Source organism: Myotis davidii, unplaced genomic scaffold, assembly GCF_000327345.1.
Source record: "Myotis davidii unplaced genomic scaffold, ASM32734v1 scaffold96, whole genome shotgun sequence".
In the NCBI taxonomy this organism is placed as follows: domain Eukaryota; kingdom Metazoa; phylum Chordata; class Mammalia; order Chiroptera; family Vespertilionidae; genus Myotis; species Myotis davidii.
Genome location: NW_006289416.1, coordinates 7,457,483 through 7,465,653, shown reverse-complemented (window position 1 = coordinate 7,465,653; position 8,171 = coordinate 7,457,483).

The window sequence follows — 8,171 nt, the reverse complement described above, 5'->3', positions numbered from 1 at the left end:
TCTCTATGCCTTCCTGTTAATTGTCTTACAAATCCAAAACTGCTCTAAAAAATAAAGTATTTTAAAAGTTAATGTATCTCTCTTTAAATTATTTTTCTCAGAGCTCAGGGCATAGCATTCAAGTTCATTTGGCAAGCATTTGAGTCATAGAATCTATTGGCCGTCCTATTCCCCTTATGTGACTTTGAGACCCCCCATGTGGGGAACTTGCTTGGGGTCCATCAGCGATGATCAGATGCATGTGTTCCCCAGATGTGGGCAGGCAGTGGGGTTCATCCAGTATCTGCCAAGGTACAGTGTGTGGGCAGGTGGCTTCTTGAAGCGCAGATGGTCCTTCCAGATGTGACCCAGAGAGGGAACCAGGAGTCGGGGGCAAGAGACCTTCAGCTGCCAGAGACTTGGTTCTGAGTCTGGTTGAGTGACAAAGGGGAAAAGCCATCTCCCGTCACTTCTCCCCGTGTCTGCTCTACTTATTCGGAGATTGTGATCTTACCAATGGACGACCTGGTCATCAGGGACACTGTCACCTTGAGACCACCCTTCCGCATTTCCACCTGTCCAATGACCACGTGAGTGTCCTGTGAGGGCAAAGCCAAGATGTGCTCTGGAAACACTATGTGGATTTGGACACAGCGACGGCAAGGTCTGAGGGAGGTATTTCCAAGAGCACTGTTTGTCCTTTGTTCTCAAGATCACAAAGACCGAAGTCACTCACGGATATACGGATGAAGGGGACAGAGCTAGTCCAGTGCAGGGACAGCCAGGTGGCACTCCAGTGCAGCTGGGCTGTGAGGACACTTGAGAGGCTGTCAGCATTTCTCTGCTTTTGCTTTTGGGGATGAAGCGGAGGCCGAGTTCACGGTCACCTCAGACAGGCACAGCTGCCCAGGATCTGTGACCCAGCCCACACCTCGAGCTCCACGCCAGCCATTCCATTCCTGGTAACGACGCGGAATGACCCAGTATCTTGTAAAATGAAATTGAAATCTGCAATGAGGCAGCACTTCTGCTATTAAAATGATTTTTCTCTGTAATGGAGTGCTGCCAGTCCAACCATTTGTGAATTGCAATTAACATCTGAAGCCGCCAGCACTTTTGCAATTAAAACTGGCATTTTTAAGAAAAAAACTCTGCACCAATCTAGATAATTAGATAGGAACTAAAATGCCCATTTATTACGCATGTGGACATGTATGAGGAAATAGTTCGAAATTTATTATTCAAGATATTCTCTTTTTAATGAGGAATGTGCTAAATGCTATGGCAAACACATTGTTTTCATATTCCATATGATTGAGCCCACTTAAATATTTGGTGCGAGATACATAGTCATCAGTGTTGTTTTTCTTCATTTCTACCACCTTTTTAAAAAAATGGTAAACAATGATGGTGCTAAACTTGTGGGAATAAACATAAAACACAACTAATATTTACCTCAGGCATCCGTCGCATGGGATTTAACCCGCTCATCATTTTACCACACTTTCTCCATCAGTTTGTAGTATTCTTGTCTGAAATTATGCTACTGAGAAGTATCAGGAAACACGAGAATGCTCTTCATTTAGTAAAGACGTTTAAAAGCACAGTTCTCAAAATGTTCCCCAGAGTGTCCGGGACACGGCAAAGAGGAGCAAAACCCTCGCCAAGGATGTCTGCCTCCCTGTGATGTGAAGTCTCCAATCTGTAAGGAGACGCTGAAGGCGTTGTTGTTGGTCACCATCCTTAGATGAGAAGCGTGAGATTCTGTTTCCCGACTAGTAGGTGTATAAGCATTTAGAACATGCTGATTTTGTTGATGGCACTAGTTCGCCTGAATACAGCTGCCTACATGCTTGGTTTAGTCCATACCAGTGTACACGTCTGTCAGCTTTGATGGAAACGTTGCATCTTACAGTCCTTTCTCCTCCTCAGATCCTGTGCAGGGGAAGCCATACTGCAGGCTCAGACTCTCCAGGGCTGCCGTTTGGACAGGTAACTCAGGACCAGGATGTCTCCAGCTGTGCTGTTTGGACCAAACAGGACCCCAGGGTGAAACAGGCTGTTTGCTGTCCTCCCCCAGGGCATTGCCACCTTCCCTGGAACCTCGAACATCCCTCTGCCCTTCATTCTCTACCTTCACATTCCTGCCTTCACATCAGATCTCCCAGAGATAAGTCACTTCTCTTGGCTTCTGTTTCCTCATTTGTCTGTGAAGGCATCAAGCCAGGTGCTGCCTGGTTCTGCAGGCAGGTGACTCTACCTGGCGATGTTTCTTGGTCCCTCCCTGAGACCAGGAGGAAGTGCAGGCACCTGAGTGAGGCATGTCCCCCCCCAGCAGAATTTCATCTGTTTTGTACATTTGCCAGAGAGGGAAATATTTAAAAAGAGGTGTTTCCCAGTAACCCCGCACGAAACTGATTAGATCACTGAGTTTACAGGGATTTACCACTGAGGCACACTTAGGGACAGAAAGGCGGGGTGGTGAGGGATTCAATGAGAGGGACACAGAGCCAAAGAATGCAATGAAGGAAAGAAGACCTAAACTGTGGGTACACAGTAGTGACTATGTTCAGCCAATAAACGTGGTGCCCACATGAGGGTGAAATACTGGTTTCAGAGCTCAAAATGCCATTGTGGGTTCAGTGGCACAATTGACACACGATACAGATGCACCATAGGACACAGGTGTGCTGCTGTCCATCCGTCCAGCTGCACTAGGCAGGCGCCAGTCCGGGCAGACGCCAGCAGGGACAGCGCTCGGCTCCTGAGCAGCTCCTGACAGCCGCCCACCAGCGTTTTTTCACCTGGTTATCTTATCTTGCTCTGAATTTACAGAATTAGCAACACAAGGCATAATGGCCAGAGCACTAATTCCCTGATTTACTAAGTCTGTACAGTAACATTAAAATAAATAGTTTAGTTCCTAATTCTCATTTCATCGTTTCCACTTTTGTTACCAAAGAGGCCTCTCCAGGTGTATATTTTTATCATAACTTTTTATTGAAATGCAATTCTCACACCTTAGAAGCCCCCCGTTTGCAATGTACAGTGCAGAGTGTTTAGTGTGTTCACAGAGCTGCGCAGACACCACTAGGGTCTAACTCCACAACATTGTCTCTCCGCCCCGCCCCCCACTCCTCTCCATGACTTTTATGGTCATGTCTGCCATTGCTCTGTTTTTCCTGAACATCTAGTTTGATTTTCCACGTGACTTAGTTTTCTAGCTCTTCACTTTTTCCTAAGAAGCCAGCATGGCCACGCTCTCTTACTGGGGTTTCTCTGAGGCTGTTGTTCCCTGAACTCACCCCATATCACCAGTTTGCAGGTGTTTCTCTGGCAGTTTCCTCCATTTCTAACACGTTCCCCTGGCCTTCGGGTCCGTGCCCTCTGAGAAGCGGCGCATGCCGAGTGTTGGCGGAGGTGCCCACCTGGCTCACCTGGAAGGGCTGTAGGAACTCAGAGGCCTTCTCCACGCGCAGGCAGAGCCTGAGCCTTCACATAAGAGAACTAACTGCTCAAGGCCCATCCTCTTGGGAAAGAGACAACTTATCTACCAGCGCATGTGTGGCTACACATACTCTGCAAATACACTAACATCTCAGAGACTGATGGGCTATGGACTATCAGGGAAGGGATATTTCTCCTAACAGAGGAAAATAACAAAATTTACAGTGTGCATCATTTAGCCCTGTTTTAGGGTGTTTTGAGCGGGAGTTGTCAGCGATATCTATTTAAAACAAAAGCTTGCTTCCCACGTTTTCTCTTAAGAAAAATAAAAGAAAGGATAAAGGAATAGGCATGTAGACAACAAACACGTTTGTTTAAGCCTCTGAGGCACGACTTTTCCTGGGATGGGGACGGGAGTACGTGGTGGATGCTCTCTGTTCATCAAACTTCTATCAATACTCATTTACTGATATCAATAATGATCTGCTTCCCGGTGGACCGGGGCTCCCAGGCGGGCAGGCGCTCTGGTGCTCCCTGAGCTCTCCGCGACGGTGTCAATGAAGCTGACTGCTGCTCGCAAGCTATTGACAGTTATTAGAAATGACCTTGATGTGATTTCATGCCCATCAAAACACGGAGCATATGCTTGGGATTAGGAGTGCCTGGTGGAGGAGCCGGCAGCCAGGGGCCGTGGGCGGGGCAACAAAACAATGACACACATGACATTGGAATTTAATTAAGATGACAGTGTTTTTTCAGATTCCATAGAGAAGTGAAATCATCTGGTATTTGTCTGATTCACTGCATAATACTTGCTAGGCCCCTTGGTGTTGTTGCAAATAGCAGGGTTTTATTCTTTTTTATCACTGAGTAATATTCCATTGCGTGACTCTCCCATCTCTTCTTTACCCATTCATCTGTACATAGACACTTAGATTGCTTCCCTACCTTGGCTATTGTAAAAAATGCTGCAATGAATAAACAAGACAAATAAAAACAGACAGATCAAATGTATGGCTGCCCAACGGGAAGAGTGGAAGGGGCAGCATGAAAATGTGAAGGGGAAGAGAGTCACTAATACTGTGATGAGTTTGCTTGGTGACAAATGATTGATCTGTAGGCTTAGTGAGGTGATCACACTGTAAGGTACATACATGTTGAATCACTATATTGTATACCTGAAACTAATATAATATTGTATACCAACTATACTTCAATAAAAACATAAAAATATGAAATTATGTTAGCATTTAGAATACAGTAGCATAGGATATTTTATTTAGTATTTCTTTATATAAAAGATGTTGCCTTTATATAAAAGAATTACATTACTAAAATGTGTTCAATGATCTCATTTTATATTACATCTTGCAAACAAATAATCAGCATATTTGACAACAGTTGATTTTTATTGTCTTTTCTCTTTAGGAATAATTTTTATCTATCTATCTATCTATCTATATCTACAGTAATATAACAAAATGTCAGTTATGTTACTAGATGGAGCTAGTTGGCATATATTAAACATTTCTAATCAGCTTGTCAAATATTATTTATCAGTAAACAGGAGAAGTTGGCATCATAACATGGTCCCTATTTTCTAAGTTTGTGGCTTAAAAGCAAGGGTCTTGCGGGTGAGACTGCGCTTCATGATAATGGCCTATATGTCATGTCAGCAATAAAAGGTAAAAGGTATAGGTCCCCAGGCTCATGTTGCAGAATCCATGGTGTTACCTTAGTTTCCACCCATGCAATATTATTGAATGAATATGTGAAAAGTTGGGTGTCAAGTGTGATTGATAATTTATCTGAATATGACTAATCATCACACACATCTCAACAGAAACCTGACTTGGCCCCCTGAGCGTGGGTGTCAGTCCGCTGTGACATGATGGAGAGAAAGGCATTTGTACCTTGCACTTCAGGTAATGGGTCCTCCCACTGGCTGATGACTGCCCGGGAGGCTGTTATCGCACAGTGTCAATCATCTGCCCATACCCGCATCCGCATCATTTCACACCTGTAAGAACACCCCAGGCCTGTCCTCTGGAGACTAAGAGGTGTGAGCAAGAGTGGAGCCGCTCACTTCCTCTGCTCCAATGTCAGCTAGACTCTCACAGCCCACAGACATCCCCAAGGTCCAGGCCCTACAAGAAAAGTTTGACAAGACTTTTAGCAACATATCTGAATAAATACTAAGTATTCTATAAGCAGGATACTACACTTCACAGAGAGAAGCGTGCCCAGGCTACTCTTGCTCCATACATGTCACGGTACGTCCACCCTTTTCTGCCTAAGATCCAGTGTCTGTGGAGAGGAGACTCCTGGCCGGGCTGGAATGGACTGGATGGTTTGCACACTGCCAGCTGACCACCCAATAAGCATGTCCCTCCCTTTGTGCCCCAAAGCACCAATTTTGTTGAGGAAGCAATGAGCCTGAGATGGTCCAGAGTATGTGTGAACTTGGTTAGGCCGTGGGATTCCAGTATTTGGTCAATTAAAAAATTTACAAAAAGTTAGTAGGTAGATTTTTAAAAGAACCTTATTTAGTACTAGAGTTAATTTGTTCTAGAATTTTAAAAGTACATTTGTTGCATATGAAAGGAAGGAAGGAAGGAAAGAAGGAAGGAAGGAAAAAAGAAAGAAAAGGATTACTTTTTAGCAGCAGATGCAATGCAATCGAAGAGTAAAACTATAAACTGGAAGACAGATCAGAGCAAAAATTACTCCTAGGAAAAAAACAGATTGACAAGGTAAGGGAATAGCACACAAAAAAAATTGAGACAGGAAAGATAAAACAGCCAGGCCTAACATCAATGACCCAGAAAGTTAGCAGAGACTAAAAATCAGGTAATAATAATAATGCTGACTAATGATGATTAATATCTGTTCACCATTTAGAGATTTTTTTATAACTGCCATACATATTTTAACTCATTTAGTAATTCTATAATGCTTGCACAATTTATCAAGTTATAATTCTTTACTATTTGTAAACTTATTGTCCCCATTTTGAAGAGATGGGGACCAGACAAAGGCTGCCAAGTTCTTAACTCCTAAACAAGGTTTTGGATTCTGAATGTCTGATGTCTCACTAGCCGGGGCTGTTTATGTTTAAGTATTCAATGGAGGAATGGCTATAAAACCGTCCAAGGTCTTTGAGAAATTTTATAAAGAGCCTCCATTCAATAAATCTACAACTGTTCTAAAATTGACATTTATTAAAAATACTAGAGGGCTGGTGCACAAAATTTGTACACTGGGGGGGGAGGGGAGTTGTCCCTCAGCCCAGCTTGCACCCTCTTCAATCTGGGACCCCTCGGGGAATGTCTGACTGTTGGTTTAGGCCCTATCCTTGTGGGCTTGGGCCTAAACTAGCAGTCGGACATCCCTCTCACAATCTGGGACTGCTGGCCCCCAGCCACTCACCTGCCTGCCTGCCTGATTGTCCTTAACTGCTTCTGCCTGCCAGCCTTATCACTCCCTAACCACTCCCCTGCCAGCCTGATCAATGCCTAACTACTCCCCTTCCGGCCCAATCATCCCTAACTGCCCTCCCTTGTCGGCCTGGTGGCCTTTAACTGCCCTCCCCTGCTGGCCTGGTTGCCCCTTACTGCCCTCCCCTGCTGACCTGATTGCTCACAACTGCCCTCCCCTACCGGCCATCTTGTGGCTGTGGGTGCCGCCATCTTTGAGGGTGTGACAGTCAATTAGCATATTCTCTCTTTATTGGCTCTGGGTGCCGCCATCTCTGCAATGGTGTGAGGGTCAATTAACATGTTCCCTCTTTATTAGATAGGATAAAGTAGTAACAGTGTGATGACTACTGGGGGGGTGGGATGTGAGGTGAGGTGGAGGCAGGTATGGGGAAAAATTGTGATGGAAAATATATATTTAAAAAAACTGCACATATTTAATGCATACAATTTGATGAGTTTGTACATGCATATATGTAAATAAATATACATATATAATATATGACAGAGTCAGGAGTGGAAGGAAGCAGGTAGGAGATGGAGTGGTTGGCGGCCTCGCTTTACAAAATGTGAAGTCGGGAGCAATTGTCCACAGATTAAAGACTCGTTCAAGTTAAAAGGAAATGATAGCAGAAATGGCAGAGGTTATATATACATGTGTGTATGAATTATATTTTATACATCATAAATTCTAATGCAAAATACTGTATTATGCCTACAGTCCATTATGTATCTATAATATATAATTATGATCCTATGTAATAATAGACAAACATGGTAATTAACCATACCTCTGCTACGCTTCCCATTGGCTAATCAGCAGGATATGCAAATTAACTGCCAACAAAGATGGTGGCCAGCAGCCACACAGCTGAAGCGAACATGAGGCTTGCTTGCTCCAGTGATGGAGGAAGCCAAGGTTCCCCGCCTGCTGAGGCCCAGCTCTGAGTTCAGGATGCAACAACATTGCAATTATAGAAGCTAAAAAAAACCCCAGATTCCTGCTTTCAGCCACCAGCGGGCTCAGAGCTTAGAACGCCAGTGATGGCAACAGAGTTCCAATTATAGATGCTAAACAAACCCAGATACCTGCTTTCAGCCAGCCATGGCCTCAGAGCTGGAGCCGGCTCTCAGCTCCAGTGACAGCTATAGAAGGTAAATAAATCCCAGAATTTAAAAAAAGAGGCTGGGAGCTTCAGTCGCCTGCCAGCCTGAAAACGGCCCTCAGCCCCTCACCCAGACTGGCCAGGCACCCCAGTGCGGACCCCC